The following is a 22,346-nucleotide window of genomic DNA, read 5'->3' on the forward strand; positions in this document are numbered from 1 at the left end:
TGTGTCGGGTTCCCTTGGGGTGAAGAAGGTGATCCCTACTCCCCGAGTTCATCTGGTGGATCCTCACCCTACTTCTGCTGCTCCTTCTGTTGTTCCTCCTAATAAAAAACAAAAAACAGCTGAGCCTTTCAACCTCAATGCTCCCGACTTTAATGCCATTGAATTTGTGGATCAGCAAATCGGTCCCTATGGTACCCTCTCCATGGACGATGTGTCCATCCTCCATCATTTGGAATTTATGGCCCGAAATCATGTACAGATGGCATATATGGCGGCTGCTATATACCGGACTGCTCAGAATCTTCCCCTCCATGCTACCAAAGCATTTATGGAGGAGGCAAAGCAGGAGTTTGTCCAGATGAAGGGGCTGAAGGAGGAACTTGAATTAAAGGTGACCAAATTGGAGAAGGATCTAGAGAATGAGAAGGCTAGTTCCCTTTCACTGGCAGCTTATTTGAGGTTGGCCGAGGACACAGCCCTGATGCATAAGGAGACTTATGTTACGACTTATCGGCAGGTGATGCGTCTGAGGGGGGAGTTGGACAATGCCCGGGAAGATTATTCTGAGCTTCAAGGTCATCTTGTTGGCAGCGTGACTGCTGCTTATGAGAACTTGAAAGAGCAAGTTCGGGTCATTGCTCCCGAGGCCGATCTCGCCCTTTTCAGCCTGGACAACGTTGTCAGTGATGGTAGGATTGTCCCTGATGACGAGGTTGATGATGATGCTGATCCTCCCCCTGTGTCCTCTGCCAAAGTGTCAACCTCTTCTGTTCCTCCGGTTGCACCTGATTCGGATTGCCAGGTTCTGAACCGGGAGGATGGAACTATAGATGCTGTGCCTATTCAGACTCGCCCTCCTTCTCCTTGTCCTGAGGCTACCAGAAGGCTCCTGATGCTTGCTGATCTCTTTCTGGACATTTATGTAGCTGGCCCGGCTTGTGGGCTTTTTAAAACTTTGTTTACTTTGCTGACGGTCTCTAGTTGCTTGTTTTAGCAACTTTTATTTTGAAAACAAAAGTAGCTCACTATCTTTAGTAGGTGTTGATGGCTGTCGAGGCTTTCTCAACTTTTGTAGATTATATCAAGGTTTTTGACTTTGTTTTCTCTTCTCCTTTGAGTTTGTGTCTATGTGGGTCCGACTTGTTTCTCGGTTTTCTTGCCTTTGTACGCATTTTTGACGCTCCGTAACCGATTCTTTTGCGTTGGTCCCTTCTAAGTTATTTCTGTAATCTCCTTTCTTGGACCTTGATCAGGTTTCTTTGAGGGATTACTTTTATAACTTTGTTTTTGTAGGAAACCAACTTCATTAGGTCGATCTCTTTCTAAGTTATTTCTGTAATCCCCTTTCTTGGGCCTTTGTCAGGTCTCTCTCAGGGATTACTTTTTATAACTTTGTTTTCGTAGGAAACCGACTTCATTAGGTCGATCTCTTTCTAAGTTATTTTTGTAATCCTCTTTCTTGGACCTTTGTCAGGTCTCTTTCAGGGATTACTTTTTATAACTTTGTTTTCGTAAGAAACCGACTTCATTAGGTCGATCTCTTCTTAAGTTATTTTTGTAATCCTCTTTCTTGGACCTTTGTCAGGTCTCTTTCAGGGATTACTTTTATAACTTTGTTTTTGTAGGAAACCGACTTCATCAGCTCGATCTCTTCTTAAGTTATTTTTGTAATCCTCTTTCTTGGACCTTTGTCAAGTCTCTTTCAGGGATTACTTTTATAACTTTGTTTTCGTAGGAAACCGACTTCGTTAGGTCGATCTCTTCTTAAGTTAAAGTAATCCTCTTTAATAGGGTTGGCCAGACCTCTTTTCAGGGTTTACTTATAACTTGGGTTGATTTGGTCCGACTTCTGAATGTCGGCCAGCCTTTAAGTTATTATTTTAGCTATCCGTAAGGCCTCGTCAGGCTCTTTTTTGGATTGCTTTCGATAACTTCTTACATTATTCTGTGCTCATATTTGCCGATTTGTAGAAAATGGTTGGCATCTTTAGATCGTCTTTTGGGTGAATCGCATTTTCACCTTTATCGGACGGTTATCTTTATCGTGATCGTGCAGTGAAATTGTTTTTCACTTTCTGCCGATCTGTTGCTTTATAATCGGACGATGAATACTTCAGATTAATGCGTCTTGAAATCTTGTAGAATATCTAAATAAATTTCATTCAAAGAAAAGTGCAAAATATATACATGTGGGAATTTTTTCATCCTTTTAAGTCAGATAGTGTCTAGGTCTCAACCTGGTGCCTCATAAAAAAACCTTTTCAGGAAAAAGAGTGCATCCAATAATGAGATCATTTACCTTTTCTAACTGTAGTACCTTTTTAGGTTGCAGGCGTGCCATGATCTGGGAAGCTCTCGTCCATCGAGTTTGGACAGTCTATAGTAGCCTTTCCCAAGTACTTCTATAACTCGGTAGGGTCCTTTCCAGTTTGCTGCCAGCTTTACTTCTCCTGGTCGAGTTGTTCCAATATCATTTTGGATTAAGATAAGATCGTTCTCTGTAAAACTTCTCGGTACTACCCTTTGATTGTATCTGGAAGCCATTCGGCGCTTTAGAGCTTCCTCCCTGATCCGAGCTCTTTCTTGGATTTCAGGTAGTAGGTCGAGCTCTTCCCTCTGAAGTTGGGAGTTTGCTCCCTCATTGTAATGAACTACTCTAGGCGATCTTTCCTCAATCTCTACTGGGATCATTGCCTCTGTTCCGTATGCTAACCGGAAGGGGGATTCCTTTGTGGTGGAATGTGGCGTCGTTCGATATGCCTATAGGACCTGTGGAAGCTCTTCTGCCCAGGCTCCCTTTGCATCTTGTAATCTCCGTTTTTACGCGGCCAATATGACTTTGTTGGAAGCTTCGGCCTGTTCATTGGCCTGTGGATGTTCGACTGAGGTGTACTGGTGCTTTATATTCAAGTCGGCTACTAGTTTTCTGAAGCCTGCATCTGTGAATTGAGTGCCATTGTCTGTGGTTATTGAATATGGAACTCCGAACCTTGTAACAATGTTCCTATATAGAAATTTCCGGCTTCTTTGGGCGGTAGCGTTAGCTAGGGGTTCTACCTCGATCCACTTTGTAAAGTAGTCTACCCCTACTATGAGAAATTTAACTTGTCCCGATCCCTGGGGAAAGGGGCCGAGAAGATCGAGTCCCCATTTTGCAAATGGCCAAGGGGAAGTCACGCTAATGAGCTCTTCTGGCGGGGCGATGTAAAAGTTGGCATGTTTCTGACATGGTGGACATGTCTTTACAAATTCTGTGGCTTCTTTCTGTAATGTTGGCCAATAGAACCCTGCCCGGAGTACTTTTTGGACAAGAGCCCGTGCTCCGAGATGGTTGCCACAAATGTCGGCATGTATTTCTTCTAATACTTCCCTTATGTGGGAGGTCGGAACACATTTTCATAATGGTACTGAGATCCCTCTTTTGTACAGTATGTTGTTTATGATGGTGTAGTACTGTGCCTCCCTTTTTAGCTTTTTTGCCTCCTTTTCTTTTGTCGGGAGTGTTCCTGTTTTGAGGTAGTTGATTATGGGGGTCATCCATCCTTGGTCCTGGTTTACTATGGTTAGGACTTTTTCTTCTTCAGAAATTGACGGGTTCTGTAACATTTCCTGGATGAGACTTCTATTGTTGCCCCTGGTTTGGTGCTGGCTAGTTTCGAGAGTCGTCAGCTCGGGCATTTTGTTCGCGGGGTATGTGGTAGATCTTATATTCCCCGATTTGTCCGAGCTGTTCCTTGGTCTTATCCAAATACTTTTTCATGGTGGGATCTTTGGCTTGGTAGCTCCCTGTTATTTGTGATGTGACCACTTGTGAATCGCTGTAAATGTTGAGTTTTTGAGCTCCCACGTCTTCAGCCAGCTTCAAACCAGCTAACAATGCTTCATATTCCGCCTGGTTGTTTGAGGCCTGGAATCCGAACTTGAGAGAGAGCTCGACTTGGGTTCCTTGGTTGCTTTCTATTATTACGCCTGCACCGCTTCCAGTTTTATTTGAAGAACCGTCCACATAGAGGTTCCGTTCTGTTACGGTTTCCAGGACATCTGTGAATTCTGCGATAAAGTCGGCCAGATACTGTGATTTGATGGCCGTCCGAGCTTCATACTGGAGGTCGAATTCTGACAGCTCGACTGCCCATTGTAGAATTCTGCCTGCTAAATCTATTTTCTGCAATATTTCTTTTTAGGGGCTGGTTAGTTCGAACCTTAATGGTGTGAGCCTGGAAGTAAGGGCGGAGTCGTCGGGATGTTAAAATGAGAGTATAGGCGAATTTTTCTATTTTCTGGTAGTTCAGCTCGGATCCCTGTAGTGCTTTGCTGATGAAGTATACGGGTTGTTGTCCATTCTCGTCTTCTCTGACGAGTGCTGAGGCTATTGCCCGGCTTCCTACTGTGAGATATAATATGGGTGGTTCTCCTTCTCGTGGTCGAGATAGGATAGGTGGCCGTCCTAAGAACTTCTTAAAGTCTTGGAAGGCTTGCTCACATTCTGTTGTCCATTCAAACTGTTTTCCCTTTCTTAAAGTAGCATAGAAGGGGAGAGATCTTATCGCAGCTCCTGCTAGGAATCGGGATAGGGCAGCCAATCTCCCATTGAGTTGATGTACTTCTTTGACACAGGTTGGTCTCTTCATGTTGAGTATGGCCTGACACTTGTCTGGATTTGCTTCAATTCCTCTTTGTGTGAGCATGAAACCTAAGAAATTGCCCGCCTCAACTGCAAAGGTGCATTTCGCGAGATTGTGTCGCATGTCATGCTTTCTTATGGTGTCGAACACTTGGGCCAGATCGGACAATAATGTCTCTTCGCTTTGTGTTTTTATTAGCATGTCGTCCACATAGACTTCCATGACCTTTCCGATGTGATTCGAGAAGACTTTATTCATTAGCCTTTGATAAGTAGCTCCTGCGTTCTTGAGACCGAAAGGCATCACAATGTAGTAGTAATTTGCTTTCGGTGTTAAGAACGAGGTCTTTTCTTGATCTGGTGGGTACATGGGGATTTGGTTGTACCCCGAGTAAGCGTCCATAAATGAGAGATATCTATATCCGGAGGAAGCATCTACCAGAGCGTCAATACTTGGGAGTGGATATGGATCTTTTGGACAAGCTTTGTTAAGATCGGTGTAATCGGTGCAGATTCACCACTTCCCGTTTGATTTTTTTCACCAAGACGATGTTGGCTAGCCATAGTGGGTATTTGACTTCTCTTATGAATCCTACTTCCAGTAGTGCTTGTACTTGCTCTTCCACAGCCTGGGATCGCTCTGGCCTGAGTTTACTTCGTCTCTGCTATACCGGCCGAGATCCTAGATAGACTGCCAACTTATGGCTCATTAGCTTAGGGTTTATTCCTGGCATGTCTGCGGCTTTCCACGTGAAGAGATCAACATTATCTCGTAAGAATTGTATTAGTAATTCTTTTGAATCTTCTCTTAGGATTGTGCCGATATTGGTTGTTTTTTCCGAAGTATCCCCGATCTTAATCTTCTCTATCGCACCTTCTGGTTGTGGACGAAGCTCTTCTCGTTGTTGGGCTCCGCCCAGCTCGATTGTGTGGAACTCTTCTCCTTGCCTCTGAGATTTAGGCTTTCATTATAACAGCGATGTGCCATCTTTTGATCTGCTTTTATCGTGGCTATTCATTTCGTAGTGGGGAATTTCATACATAGATGTGGGGTCGAGACTATCGCGCCAAGTTGGTTGAGTGTTGTCCGACCTATGAGAGCATTGTAAGCTGAACTTACATCGACCATGATGTAGTCTATTCTGAGGGTCCTAGATTGGTTCCCTTTTCCGAAGGTTGTATGTAGTGGTATGTATCCCAGCGGTTGAACCGGGGTATCTCCTAGTCCGAACAGATTGTTTGGATATGCTTTAAGTTCCTTCTCTTCTAAGCCGAGTTTATCGAAGGCTGTTTTGAATAAGATATCGGCGGAACTCCCTTGGTCTATTAAGGTGCAGTGTAGATTGGCGTTTGCCAATATGATGGTGATGACCATGGGATCGTCGTGTCCTGAGATGATGCCGGAGGCGTCCTCTTTAGTGAATGTTATTGCTGGGATTTTAAGCGCTTCCTCCTTTCCCTCGACATGATATACTTCTTTGAGATATCTTTTGCGAGATAATTTGGAGATCCCACCTCCTGCGAATCCGCCATGTATCATGTGGATATGTCTCTCTGGTGTCCGAGGTGATCGTTCAGTTCGCTCGGTATCTTCATCCCTTCGTCTCTTTCTTTGATCATCATCTCGAGTGGCCAGAAATCGATCTAATTTTCCTTCTCTCACTAATTTCTCTATGATATTTTTTAAGTCGAAGCATTCATTTGTGGAGTGTCCACGGACTCGATGGTATTCACAATATTCCTTCCGGTTTCCTCCTCCCTTTTTTCCTTTGAGTGGCCGAGCTGGGGGAATTTTTTCTGTATGACAGACTTCTTTGTATATCTCGACCAGGGATGCCCTGAGAGGAGTGTAATTGTGGTATTTTTTAATTTTCTCCCCTTGTCGATCTTATTTTCTCTTGGATTCCTTGTCTTTGTCTCGGTAGGAGGTACCCGATTTTGAGGTCTCTCCTAACCGAGCGTTTTCTTCCATGTTGATATATTTTTCTGCTCGTTCCTGTACTTCGTCTAAGGAGGTTGGGTACTTCTTTGATATAGATTGGCTAAAAGGTCCTTCTTGCAGGCCGTTGATGACTCCCATGATGTCGGCTTCTGTTGGTAAACTTTGTATGTCCATGCACGTTTTGTTGAATTTTTCCATGTAGTTGCGGAGGCTCTCCTGATCTCCTTGCTTGGCCTTATCTTTTTGAATGGAGAATCTGGCTAGGAATTTTTTAGCTAGGTCATCAAAGCTTGAGATGGACTTTGGGGGTAGGTTGTTGAACCATCGGATTGCTGTCTTTGTGAGAGTTGTTGGAAAGGCTTTATAGCGAACATCATCTGGGGCATCGGTAAGGTACATTCTGCTTCTGAAGTTGTTGAGGTGGTGGTTGGGGTCCGTGGTGCTATCGTATAGGGTCATATCTGGGAGTTTGAAGTCTTTTGAAATTTTGGTTTTCATGATTTCCCTAGTGAACGGGTCTTTCTCTTTGCGTGAATTTTCTTCAGGATTGGCCCGTGGGACTTTTAATTTAAGATCGGCTTCCAATTGCTGTAGTTTTTCTTCCAATTCTCGATGTCGTCGCACCTCTCTTTGTAGATCTTTTCCGATTTCTCGTTGTTGTTGGGTTTCTTTTTCAAGTTGTTTTAGGCAATCTAGGAGCACTTCTATTGCCCCGGAATTTGGTGAGTCTTTGTCCTTGTTGGTTTTTGGGGTATCTTGTAGCGTGACATCCGCATTTTTTTGCGGTGTTCTATCTTCCAGACCTGAATCGTGATCGTTGTCATGGTCGTCCGCCATGGTGATGGGATGACTTCCAGGTTCCCTGGCAACGGCGCCAATGTTCCGAAGGTTACCTGAAACTGTAGGTCGATCTCGGACGAGATCTTCTGTGCTGGTCGTAGCTGACGTGTCCGGCAGGTGTATAGCGGCCGGAGCTGGTGTGTCCGACTTGCTGGACTCGGTGATGGTGCTGATCCTTCGTCCCCGGAGGGTGGGGGGTACCTGCAAGGGACTCCGATGCTTAAGTTAGCAAGAGTATTAAGCAGGTATTGAGTAGAATCAGAGTATGAGTTATACCTGGGTGCTCCAGTGTATTTATAATGGTGAGATGTGACCTTCTGTGGATAAGATAAGTTAGTTATCTTATCTTATCTTTATCTTGAGGTGAGGTCATCTTATCTTCAAGGGAACCGCCCTTCTCCTTGTAGGCTTGGGCTGCCCTTGGATTTGGGACGTGTTCTTCTATTTGGGCCCTTTGTTTGGGCTTTCCTGTGACTTGGCCGAGCTCTTTGAGAAGAGGTCGGGTTATCCTGACCTAAAGAGGTCGGTCGCTTTGTCTGTTGAACATCCCGGGTCGGACAGCTCGACCCAGGGTATGAACAGATCCATATAGATAAAACAATCCCATATCAACCATTCCATGAAAATATCGAAAGATTTGTTTGATTCCATTCCAATGTCTTCTGGTTGGAGAGGAACTATATATTGCTAGTAAATTCATAGCAAATAATATATCAGGTCATGTATTATTAGCAAGATACATTAGTGCTTCAATGGCACTAAGATATGGTACTTCAGGACCAAGGATATCTTCATTTTCTACTTTAGGATGGAATTGATCATTTTTCACATCCAAAGATCTTACGATCATTAGGGTACTTAATGGATGTGACTTATCCATATAAAATATCTTCAAGATCTTTTCTGTGTATGTTGTTTGATGAATAAAAATCCCACTTTTTGTATGCTCGATCTGCAGGCAGAGACAAAATTTAGTCTTTCCAAGATCTTTCATCTCAAACTCTTTTTTTAGAGTTTTTATAATTGTTGGAATCTCTTCAGGAGTTTCAATAATATTTAAATCATCAACATACACAGCAATTATAATGAATCTAGATGCAGATTTCTTTATGAAAACACATGGACAAATATCATCATTCTTGAATCCTTTTTTGGTCAGATACTCAGTAAGACAATTATACCACATTCATCCAGATTGCTTCAGACCATATAAAGATCTTTGCAATTTGAATTAGTATAACCCATGCGAATATTCATTGGATGGTTTAGATATCTTTAGTCCTGCAGGGACTTTCATATAGATATCCCGATCTAATGAGCCGTATAAATAGGCTGTTACCACATCCATTAAATGCATATGTAGATTATGATATGCAGATAAACTGACCAAATAATGCAATGTTATCGCATCCACTACAGGAGAATACGTTTCTTCATAATTTATACCGGACCTTTGTGAAAACCCTTGTGCCACGAGTCGGGTTTTGAGCGCACAACTTCATTTTTCTTGTTTCGTTCTTTTCACAAATACCCATCGGTATCCAACAGGTTTTACATCTTCTGGTGTACAGACTACAGGTCCAAAGACTTCACGTTTTGTAAGTGAATCTAATTCAGCCTTCATGGCTTCTTCCCATTTTGGCCAATTATTTCTTTGTCGACATTCTTCGACTGATCTTGGCTCAAGATCCTTACTTTCATGCATGATATTTAATACCACATTATATGCAAATATTTCATTGATAATTGACTTATTTCGGTCCCATTTCTCTCCTATAAAGACATAATTTATCGAGATCTCGTCATTTTCACAATTTTCAGGTACCTAAACGTCTTCTGGCGTTAAAACTATATCAGAATTTTGGACAACTGCTGGTGTCTCTACTATATCAGAATTTTGGACAACTCCAGGTGCCTCTACTATGTCTTTTGGAACCGACAAGCTTACCACGCTTCTGGCATGAATTTGCTTCAGTGGCTACTTATCATACTAGGACATCAATTCGAATAGGGACATTTTTCGCTGGTATATAAGATTTGGTTATCCTCTTTGTATCAAAAAATATATCAGGTAATTCATTTGCTATTCTTTGCAAATGTATAATCTTTTAAACTTCTAGTTCACATTGCTCTAATCGAGGATCTAAATGCATCAACGATAATACATTCCAATTAAGTTCCTTTTCAGGAATCTTATTCTCTCCCCCTAATATTGGAAATTTTGATTCATCAAAATGACAATATGCAAACCGGACTTTAAATACATCTCCAGTTTGTATCTCAAAATACCTCACTATAGAGAGAGAATTATATCCAACATATATCCTTAATTTTCTTTGGGGTCCGATTTTGGTGCGATTTGGTGGTGCAATGGGAACATATATTGCACACCCAAATATTCTTAAATGGGAAATATTTGGCTGCTGGCCAAAAACTAATTGCATAGGAGAGAATTAATGGTAACTCGTTGGCTTCAAACAAATAAGTGCTACGGCATGTAAAATAGCATGCCCCCAAACCGAGGATGGGAGATTTGTTCTCATAAGTAAGGGTCTAGCAATTAATTGGAGGCGTTTAATAAGTGATTCTGCTAACCCATTTTGTATGTGAACATAAGCTACTGGATGTTCAACACTTATTCCATTAGGCATACAATAAGCATCAAAAGCTTGGGAAGTAAATTCACCAACATTATCAATACGAATTACTTTTAATCAAATAATTTGAGCCAGTAATCTCGCAAACGCCAGGTTGCGAGAAGACAATAAGCACATATGTGACCATCTCGAAGATGCGTCTATCAGGACCATAAAATATCTAAAAGATCCACATGGTAGATGGATAGGTCCACATATATCACCTTGAATCCTTTCTATGAATTTAGGGGACTTAAATCCAATCTTTATTGGTGATGGCCTTAAAATTACTTCCCTTGAGAATATGCAGCACAACAAAATTCACTAGTTTTAAGAATCTTCTGGTTCTTTAGTGAATGTCCATAGGAGTTTTCAATAATTCTCCTCACCATGGTTGTTCTCGAATGACCCAATCTATCATACCAAGTTATGAATTTATTTGGGCTAGTAAACTTCTGGTTTACAATGGCATGTGATTCAATTGCACTAATCTTGGTATAATACAACCCAGATAAAAATGAGGGCAACTTTTCTAATATAATCTTTTTATTCAAATCATGAGTTATGATACATAAATACTCATTATTTTCCTCATTCATTGTCTCAACATGATATCCATTTCGGCGAATATCTTTGAAATTCATCAACAAGTTCCTCAGAGACTTGGTAGATATTAGTGCATTATTTATTATAAATTTTGTTCCTCTAGCAAACAAAATTATAGCTCTTCCGAAGCCTTCTATCACATTGCCTGAGTCAATAATAGTATTAACATATTCTTTTATTGGTACAAGATGGGTAAAATATATATCACTTTTAAGAATAGTGTGCGAACTTGCACTATCCACAAGGCAAAAATCTTCAGAATATGTCCTTGCCATTTTTCTTCAAAGACAAATAATAATAATAACAAAATGAGTAGAAGTACATGCACAGTAAAATTATTCACATGAATACTTAACAAACACATACACATATCAAACTATTCCATCATTGATCAAATAGCCAATATTCTTTCGGAATCTTTAAAGAAATTAGATACATCATAATGAGTGGTGGAATTTTCATCATTTGAAACAAAATTTGTTTCCTTTCCTTTGTCATCCTTTTTCAAGGATGCTTGATAAAGATCAACTAGGTACCTTGGGGTACGACAAGTACGTGACCAATAACCCTTTCCACCACAACAAAAGCATTTATCCTCAATTGATTTACTTTGCCCATTGTTTCTTTCTTTATCCCACTTATGGTGAGATCCTTTCTTGTGAACATAATTTCTTTTCCTTCCATAATTTTTCTTATTATCAAAATCTTGCCATTTACCTCTTCTAGGGTTATAATTTACCGCATTTGTTTCAGAAAATGGGGCGGCGCCATCTGGGCACGCTTCATGATTTCTTAAGAACAACTCATTGTTGCGTTTAGCAACAAGAAAGCAAGAAATTAGCTCAGAATATTTTTTAAATCATTTTTCTCGATTACTACTGCAGGAGCACATTCAAGGTATGGAAGGTCGAGAAAGTTTTCTCTAACATATTGGGCTTGAGGAGGTATCACCGTCTTTTGATGATTGTACCTTTCTTCAAGGTCTTTCCACAGATCTACAGGATCTTTTAATGTGAGATATTCATTTTTCAATCATACGTCAAGATGACGATGAAGGAAAATCATAGCTTTAAATTTATCTTTCTGGGATGTATTATTTTCAGTCTTAATGGTATATCCAAGATCCATTGAATCAAGATGGATTTTATCATCTAGTATCCATGATAAATAATTATTTCCAGATATATCAAAAGCATTATATTCAAGATGAAAGAGTTTCGACATAATAAAAAATTGTTACCTGAAATCTTCCTAAAATTTCGTTAGAACTTCGTGCTGATAACGTGTTGTAAAATAACTAAATAAATAAATAAGAAAGATGTAACAAATGTCAAATATAAAAATATAATTGGATAACTCTAGTAATAATATTCACTAAAATTACTATATCAATATAATAGATATAATTAATATGTTTAATATATAAGAGAGAGAATAGTAAGAGAGAGAAAGTGAAGAATATTTAATATTTTTATTGTTATTGTTGTGTCTTTTATCAGAGACAAAACCTCTATTTATATACGTACATAAAGTTACTTTGTCAAACCTTATTAAATATAATTTCTCTTAAAAATTATTCCTTCAATCATGAAAAGATTAGTCCACTCAATACATAGGTAATCATCTACATCTTCACAACACATAGAGATTTTTTCAACATTACATTAACATTTTGCTACCTAATAACTAAGTAAGTCTCCATTAATAATGTTACTAACCATTTTATTAAAAATTGTATAGTGTTTAGTTAATTTTTTTCCCACCATTTTGTCATAGATTAATGTTCAATGCATTATGAATTAACTAACTAGGTGTTACTAACCACTTTGAGTAAATATTTGTGAATTCAAATATTTGCTAAATAAATTATAATATTTATTCATTTATAGGACTTTTAAAATAACTAATTTTAAAAAGTAATTAATTACGTTGGTTCAAACCATATCCAAAATAATATAATTACACACAAATATTTTTTAAACACATTCAAAATCATACAAATTCGTGTTTTTAATCATTGTTTAAAGAAAATTAAAATATCATATCTTATTTTATTATTAGTTAATATTTTTTATTATTTATTTGTACATTAGCATTTATTCATTTCAATTTTATTAATATATGATTGTTTAATATTTTAATATGTGATGGAGGATTCGGTGGAGAGAAGGAGCTGCTAGATTTTAAAACTGTTATGCGATATTTAGGAGTTTTGGGGGATGTATTACTGTTATGGGAATTTAAAATTGAATTTTTTTTTATTTTAGTTTTTTAATTTATATTTTGTTCCTATATGGATATCTGGAAGGGAGTTCGCGGTTGTTAAAAATTGGTGTCAAGAGTTGTTTTTTTTTTTTTTTAAAACATAGGAAGCTCAACACATTAAAGTGGAGCATAAAATAAAGAAAAAGACACACAACGAGCTACCAACCAAACCAATACCTAACACCCCAGACCTAACAACAGCCTCCCCCAGAATTATCACCACGCCATTCTGTATAACTCATCACCGTCTTTGTGTGGATTATCTCCAGGCTTGCTCTTGTATTCTTAAAGATTCGTGCATTCCGTTCCAACCAGATGTTCCAAATAACTGCAAAGAACACTGTCATCCACACCTTCTGCCCTTGTTGTCGAGTTGTTATCTTCGAAGTCGATCTATGAGTCTTGAGACAGTTTGAACTTTTCGCCTGAAAAGATGTCCAATTGTGCAGAGTGTAAACAAAAAAAAAAAGAAAGGAATGTACCTGCACTCTAAAACTTAAGTTAGTATTAAAAATTTAATGTATCTTTTTAGAATAGAACATCATACCTTTATAGATGAAGTGAAGAAAATCGATTATGTTTCTGCATTAACATCAGTGTTTAAAAGTAATAAACAGATCTTAATGAATTCGGACATTTTGATTCTAGTGCATGGTTTGTTGAGTCTGTGCATAATGTCGACCTATAATGCGTTTTACCGATTTATGACACATAATGCCGTATTATGATGATAATTTTGTAAGGTTGGATCATATTTTAAATTAAAAAAACATTAAATCTGTTGGATGTATTTGTTTTAAATTTTTAAAATTAATGTAATAAAAAATTAACTAAAAAAGTAATTTAAAAGATATCTAGTTATATGGTAGGAAAAATCAAGAAAAATCTTAAAGTTTCGCATTTGTTTTTCTTCTTTCGTCCATCAGTCATGACATTTGTTTAGATTTGCTATACGGTCCAACTTTGATACAACTATACAAGCAGCCTGAAATTTTTAAAAATTGTGATTGCTCATCATTTTATAGTTTTTCCAAACTTTGTTGTCGCTATGCTTTTTTGGGAATTATTAAACAAAAAAAAAGTCAAGTGAATTAATTAAATTGATTTTTAAATCCTAGTCAACTTTTAGAGTGATTCAAATTAATTAGCAATTGCCAATTTTAACCACTGCTGAGTTTGATAACTCAAGTGTTACCAATTAATTAATCCAAAGTCAAAAGAGAAGAAAATCTACTCGAATGAAAATAATTTGGATAAAGCGAAAGCATCAATAACATAAATTAGAGAAAGTAATTATAAGTCTGAAATACCTCAAATTGTATTAAATAGAAAATCAATCTAAACATAAAGAGTTCATAAACTAAATTGAGAAAATATATAAAAGGAACATTGAACCTGTGATTGAAGAAGATGAAATCCTAATCCTAATCCTAATCCCTAGAGAGAAGAGAGAATCTCTCTCTCTAAAAACTACATCTAAATCCTAAAATTGTGTGCATGATTTCATATCTTGAGTCTCTACATGTTCCCTGACTTTAATCTGTGTTTCTGGGCTGAAATCTGGGTCAAAATGCGGCCCGAAACTGTCTCCAGCGTATTCTGTAATTTCTGCAGATCGCGCAGATCACGCGTACGCGTCAGTCACACGTACACGTCGTTTGACGATTTTTCTCTCCATGTGTGGGCGTTAGGCACGTGCTCGCGTCGCTTGCATGAACTCCAACCCACGCGTACGCGTCAAGCACGCGTACGCGTCGCTGTGATTTTGTCCAATTCGCACGCACGCGTCAGCCATGCGTGCGCGTCGTTGTCCGCTGGTTGTCTCATTTATTTCTTGTGCTCCTTCCCTTTTTGCAAGCTTCCTCTCTATTCTCTAAGTCATTCCTGCCCTATGAAGCCTGAAACACTTAACACACGGATCACGGCATCGAATGGTATAAAGGAGAATTAAAATACACAATAAAAAGATCTCTAGGAAGCAAGTTTTCAATCATAGAACAATTTTGGGAAGGAATTATAAATTCATGCAAATCATATGAATAAGTGGACAAAAATTTAATAAAAATCACTCAATTAAACACAATATAAACCATAAATAGTGGTTTATTAGGAATTACTGAATTACAGTCACGAAAAGAAAAATTGGAAACTATAAATTGATGAAGACAATATATCAAAATGAATATACTTCTATTTTTTTTTGGTCAGGAATATACAACTTTCTAAACCCCACATATCCGCACATGTAACTACCGATAATTGGACTAGAATTTATATATGTCAACGCAAAGCAATAGTTTTATATTGTCGATAAGTTTAGATGGAGGTTACTTTGATTTTTATTGGTGTGGCTGCCAACTAGGTGACTAGCTACTTGGCATCTATTTTACTGGTTAATTTGATTTAGGAAAATGTAAGATAAGCATGGCCTCAGTTCCCACATTTAATTGTGTCTCACTCCCTCGTTTCCTAAAATAAAACTAAGGCTGCTTATGATCATTTTTCTTGCACCAGGAAATTAATTTTTTAGTCATAAAAATGGATCATTGTTAGCACTTAGTGGAGATTACTCGGTAGTGCTGACTGCTGAACGAATCCATCTATGTATGTACCATTGACATTTTTGAAGGTCCACGACAACGACCTATGCATATAATTCACTAACATCTTTTCTCATTTGTGATTAGTGTGATCCGAATGCGATTCAGTGTTTATCGTGGTCTAGAATAACATTCAAATATGGACTCTGGAGTTAAAACCATATGATGGGCCTACAAGGAGCTACTATTCACATTCACATCTCTAATTTCTCTATGGATAAAATCCGATTACTAAGAACATTGCATAAAATAGTGCTTTATATTTAAAAATTAATGTGGGGAAAAGTTACTAGTTTCTTTTGCTTAGAAAAGGCTTAAGAAAATATTCTCATTTCAAGTTAAAGTTAGGAATGAAATTTGTCCAACGTCGTCGCTTTTAATTTTATCAAAACTTAATTTTTTTTTTTGCTTTTTTTTTTCTTTTTTAAATGTGAAATGCTCAAACTACCTAACTGTATGCTTTTACCACCATATGGTCTTAAATTGATCCCATTCCCCGTAGTCAAGGTCATGTTATAAAATTTTATTTGATTTGGTCAATTAGAATAATAACTTATCACAATTATATTCTTAATAATTTATTAATTTCATATTTTAAAATGTCATTTCTAGACACATTGTGTTTGAATAATAACCCCCCACCCTTTCCCTCCTCCCCCAAAACTTAAAGGAAACGTCCTGTAAGCTGTAAGTTAAATAAAAGAGTAAAAGACCATTCCTAAAGTTATCGTCTTAAAAGTTTCATTATTAAAATCAGCAGGCATGTATATCTTATTCCAAGTAACATGACTTATTTTTCTCAATCAATGATTTGGATAAATTTGTTTTATATGAATGCATGGTTGTAATGAGTCGGGCACAATTGAAGGCAATAGCATGCACTTGTATCAAACTAGTGGTGGTGGAGAAGCCTACCAAAAATATATTAATTTTTCCGTAATAAAATACAATTTTTGTCTTGCGTTGGATCACCTTGCACTACACAAATTAAATTAAATCAAAATAGCGATGCATGTTTTAGTTGATAAGGACTTGGGTGTTAGCACTTATCTATAGAGAAAAGCATGCAAAATGATGTGGCACCGGCAGTGATGTGATGAAGATGTCTTTGGTTAGCTTATTAAATAAATGAACGTAACGTCGCATCAGGTCCGAGAAAATGTGGTAGAGGACGCATATGATAATGAAAAGGCATTTAGGTCTGAGAAGAAATTATATCGGAGAAGAAGATTATAACTACGAAACAGACCAAGTCACAATTTTAGACATAGAAATATAGCAGCTATGTGGTGCGACGAGACTTGTAAGCTTTTCGATTGCTTGAAAGTGATTTCCACGTAGGAATCGACGTGTTAGCGCGTCAATTTTGGTCCCATAATCATCCATGCTATGCCTTTGCCTTGTTCATTTCTGCATATTCAGTCCTCAATAATTGACATGTTCATACTATTTTTCCCTCACGTTATTTGGTTGGTTTTGCTATCAAATGGGTATTTATTAAGAATTTAATTAAAAGTGAAACTTTGTTATTATATTTTTATTATATTTCTATAGAGGTAATAGTCAAGGATACGTGAATTATTGTTTAAATGTTTGTGATAATATTATGAATGGGGTTGAGTTTAGGGGTGATTACATGTTTTATTTTGAGTATAAGAATGGGAAAAAGCTATGTGGAATTTATTGATTTCAAGATTTCAAGCACTTGATCTAGGGTTTAGTGTCTGATTTATGTAGTTGTGGATAATGTAGATGGATGATATGTATGTGGTACCTGTTTTTCATCATGGAGGCCATTTTGGTAGAGAACCCAGTGGAAGTCTTGAATATATTGGTGAAAAAGTTTAAAAATTTTTGAAGATGGATTTGGACTCTGTGAATTTTCGAGACTTGGTAACATTGTTCAAGGGTTTGAGCTATGTATCATACAGGGTAGTTTATTGGTATGACCTAATAAGCAGTGACATTGAGTCTGGACTGCACATTTTGAGAGGGAATGCAAAAATCAATGAGGTGCGAAAGAACAAGCTGAGGAATTTAACCACTGATGAGTTTTACATTTACTTCGACCACTCCGTTGATGAGCCACAGATAGTGGAAGAAGATGCTACTGCAGAAATGGGGGCGGAAGAATTTGATGATCACATTGATGTTGATAGCATCATGAGGGAGCTTCAGTCATCACCATCCACAGAAGATGATGGGTATGATAGTGGGGAGGACGCACTGTATAAACCTCCTCGGCTGTCTCTGAAACTGTTTCTGATTATGATTATTCTAGCTGTGATGAGGAAAATGATGGTATGAAGAGAAAAAGAACTCTAAAAAGAAAGGAGAATGTTCTACCAAAGAGTAAGGTCAATGTCAAGGAAGGGACAGGAACAAAGTCAAGTGGAAGTAAAAAAATAACTGGACCAAGGAGTGGAAGTGGGAGTGATACCAAAGGAACCGAGCTAACTGCGAAGCCCAAAGGAACTGGGCCTACTATAAAGCCCAAAAGGACTAGGCCCACTGTCAAGTCCAAAGGAACTGAGCTTTTTATAAGACATACTACGGAGACCAACTACTTTCAACAGTGACACAGGATGCGCACAACCAATTCTATGTAGTGGCATACGTTGTTGCAAGATCTAAGACCAAGGAATCATGAAAATGGTTCTTCGCATTGCTTCAGAAAGATTTGGGTAATTTAGTTGGAACTTTATGTCCGACTAGTAAAAGGTCAAACTTCTACACTATTTATTTTTGGGTAGATTAGGCTAATATGCTTTAGGTTAGCATATTAAATTACTCTGGACTGTCTTTACTACCTTATGTGTTTGCAATATTTTATGTTTGCAGGACTTGTTACCAGCTTTAAAGGAGGTAATGTCGAGAACACATCATCGCAAATGTGTCATGCAAATGTGAAAAAATTTCATAAATCGGTTCAAAGACATGCACATTAGAGACATAGTATGGGAGTGTGCTAAGTACACAATGGAACCAGAGTTCAAGGAGACCATGGAGAAGCTGAAGGGGGTTAATAAAGTGGCATGGGAGTATTTGATGAAATTTGAACCTGCCACTTGGGTCAAAGTTTTTTTCAGTCACGGACCCAAAGTGGATAACCTAACTAATAACATGTGCAAAGTATTTAACGCAAAAGTAGTTAAGTACTGAGTTAAGCAAGTGTTGACTATGTGTGAAAAAATTAGATACTATTTAATGAGGAGAATGACCAAACACATTAGGCTATTAAAGTACCATAATGGAAAGCTTGCACCAGTCCAGGAGAAAAGGTTACAAAGACGGATAAAACCCAACAACAGGTGAATTGTTGAGTGGGTGGGAGACAACGAAAGAAAAAGATTTGAGGTTTGCAAAAAGAATACCAAAGTGGATGTGGATCTGATCAAACACACATGTTCATGCAACATATGGCAATTGACTGGTACATGATTTAATTTGAAAGATTTTCTTTTCATCTATTCTAATATAATGCTAGGTAACATGTGAATCGTTTTGGGTTCAAGCATGCCATGCATTCATGTTGTTGCTGCAATAAAAAAAAGGCATGACCAGCCACAAGATTATGTGCATCCGTGGCTGTATATGGAATCCATTCATAAGACATATGCACATTGCATAAAATTGGTTTCTAGTGAGAAATTCTAGACTGTTACTGACCAGTTCAGGCCTGCTCCACCACCCATCAAGCGACTTATTGGGAGGCCAAAGGTGTACAACCGCAACACGAACCCTGCTGAGGCTCATATTCAGGGGGGACAAGCTGAAGAGAAGCTTTCAAGTTATGTATAGCAAGTGCAATAAGAAAGGCCATAACTATGACACCTGTAAAAGAGCACCAAGCAACACAAACTGAAAACCAAAAAAGAAAAAAGCTAAGAAGACTGTTGAAAATATACAAGTCTTGGTGCTGCTTTCTCTTTCACAATCAGCCCCTCAACTAGAGATAAGTAAGCTCTGTTTATGCATTAGGATAATTTTGTATATTTTAAAATTAGTCAGTTGTTATGATGTCATTACACATCTTTCTTAAGGATTACTTTGTCCATTTAGAAACCTTGCTGGATCTTTGTTGCGTAGGATCAAAACCAAACACAGGGTAAAAAATTTGCTGAAACTAGTACTGTGCAAGAACAATCTGCTGTAAGACTACCCTAAACAATACACTTATAATGCCAATCACTTTCTTCTTGTTCCTAAATTTGAATCTCTGAATATGTCGGTTACTTTTTCAAAATAATATCATTAGCCAGAATATTGTTGGACTACCAATCAACACAACAACGAGGGCAGCAGCATCAGGGATTGCACCAGTTTCTGCACCACTCAATACTCAAGTAGTTGCAGCAACAATACCATCTGTTCCAGTCCAAACTCCATTCAGACCTCCATCCCAACTGCCAAGAATAGGACAACCCAAACCCCGAGCTGCTGTCTCTAAATTCAGACCCAAGCAAACAGTTGTCATGTCCCCAACAAGTGCAAATCCACCATCAAATTTACTACCAAATCCATTCCCAAATACACCACAAACTCAAAGCACTAGCAATAGTGAGGCACCATCAAAGGAGACCTTAAAAGTAGCTAGCAGTTGAACCACAAGAATTTTCAAGTTTATCCCAATTCCTGGATTCAAGAATCAGAAGAACTAAACACAACTGCATGAGTTCTATTTTTTGTCCTAGTTATTAGCATGAATTGAACAATGCTTTCTAGTTATCATAGTTTGACAAATTTGTTTATATGCCAATCAGACGTTTTGCTATTTTGTGGCAAATTTATACTATTATGTAACGTTTAGAATTCAGCCAAATACATTATTGTTTCTATTTTGGTTATAATCTATGCAGAATTACTACCTTATATAATACTTGACTTACAATATTTTTTAGTTATTCAAACTTCATAAAAAATTGAATTCAGTCCAAAATAGACTTCCCATTAAACAGCCAGCAGTGACAATTTTTATTACAACATCACCATGTACATCAAATCATCTTCAGCCCTTTAAGAAACATACAACAACAATAACAACAACTACACTAATCACAATAATATGCCACAAACTCGTGTATTTTTTCTTTTCAATAGATAACAGTTTTCTTTCCAACTCTTCCATTTTTTTTCCAATTCCTGACTTCGAAGCAGTTGTTCTTCAATGTCTATTCCCTTAGTATCATCCACAACACCCAATATTTGAGACTCCATGGCCCTAATTTTTTTAGGTGTTCATCAAGTCAGACAAAGTACCGACAGTACCATTCTTTAACCTGGAGCAAATTTTCAGAGAATCACCCAATTAGTACATTACAGTCTCATCCAATTATTGGCAAAATAGTAACTTACCTTGAAGAATGGACACCCGAAAAATATTCTATTAAGGTTAGTTTCTGTTCTTGACTTGTAAAGAATGACATATACGCCGCAGAAGCACTTTGGCGCAATTTCATCTCGATCACATCCTCCTAGCACAGCGCATGAAGATCCCCCTCCAGGTCTTGTGTATGAAAAATCCCCTTCACTCGTCATGGACGATAGCACCATCAACGACCATGAGTTCGTCCATGCATTTTGATCAAATGGGGCTCAGTGATGGTAGCGGCGTCGTTTTGAAGCATAAGGACTAATTTGTCCATTAACAATTTGTTCCCCATCCATATCATCAACCAAAATAGACAGCTCACTCTCTACCCCTCCAAGTCAGCATTCTCTGTTGCCGTTTTGAGCTCCAACTCAATGGAGGAGTATAATTGTCACACATTTTATAAGGTGAGAAATTTAAATGTATTTTTCAATTCTAAGGGACGAAAATGTTCACATTTAAAAAGGTAAGGGGCCTATTTATCTTTTACTCTAAATGTAAAAGAACTTTACACAAATAATGGTACGTACAAAAATAATTAATTTTAAATTTATAATTATTTAAAGGCATATAAATATAATTAAATAATTATATATAATATTTTATATTGTCAGTATATTAAAATAATTTTTTAATTACTGCATGACTATAATATTCATATTGAATTATATTTTCTTTTGTTGTTGAGAACCATTTTTTTCAACTACTATTTAATTAACTAACATTGTCTTTGTCATTTTTCTTTTTTTATTTGTTTGAAAAATAAAATATATTTAAAAATAATTAATTCTCTAATTAAAAACATTTTATTCTTGGAATATATAATTTAAGGATTGAAGATATATATAAATATTACAATTATTCTCTACATACAAGTCATTTTTTGATACAAGTCTATATAAGTCATTTATATTCACGCGCGCACGTTCTTTTTCTTGTCGTTATTGCATGTTCTTCTTCTTCTTCTCTTTCGTTATCGTCGTCACCAACACCCCCTCATCTTCCTCCTCCTCCTCCTCCTTTTTTCATTGAAATTTCATCACCTCCTTCCTTTTTCTTCTTCTCCTCCATCATCAGTTATCTCATTGTTGAAGATAATGAATAATTCTGTTGAGTTAAGAAATTAACTAAATTAATTAGTGATGACAAACATTATTTTTGGGTAAAATAAATAATTAGTGTTGAGTAATAATAATTATATGTTGCTAATTATTTATTAAACATTGCAAGCCAAAACTTTGTCTAGCAGCCCAAAGTGAATTAAAAATAAAACATCAAGGCTAATGGGCTGGTTAATCAAGTGGAGCCCAAAAGAAACAAAGTTGAGAAATCAGATGGACCAAACGGGTTGCTTAATGGATATCCGATCCAAACCCAACTCAATTTCAAATCCCTCCAATTTGATTTCACTACCAAAGCAATGTTCTTTCCTCCTCTGTCTTATCAAATCACAAAACTCAGA

At 37.4% G+C, this 22,346-nt stretch overlaps 1 long non-coding RNA gene across 5 annotated transcripts; it reads left to right on the plus strand.

Moving 5' to 3' along the window:
- The first annotated feature begins 16,378 nt into the window (after positions 1 to 16,378).
- Positions 16,379 to 21,344, plus strand: LOC140183864 (uncharacterized). Of its 5 annotated transcripts, XR_011880311.1 has the most exons (4): positions 16,380 to 16,816; positions 17,266 to 19,472; positions 19,603 to 19,665; positions 19,772 to 21,344. It is a non-coding gene; the product is annotated as an uncharacterized lncRNA (long non-coding RNA). The 5 variants fall into 5 exon arrangements; XR_011880309.1 differs by having other exon boundaries at positions 16,379 to 16,816; positions 17,266 to 19,665; XR_011880308.1 differs by having other exon boundaries at positions 19,603 to 21,344.
- Positions 21,345 to 22,346: the final 1,002 nt, after the last annotated feature.

The sequence above is a fragment of the Arachis hypogaea genome, chromosome 3 (genome assembly GCF_003086295.3).
Source record: "Arachis hypogaea cultivar Tifrunner chromosome 3, arahy.Tifrunner.gnm2.J5K5, whole genome shotgun sequence".
Lineage (NCBI taxonomy): Eukaryota > Viridiplantae > Streptophyta > Magnoliopsida > Fabales > Fabaceae > Arachis > Arachis hypogaea.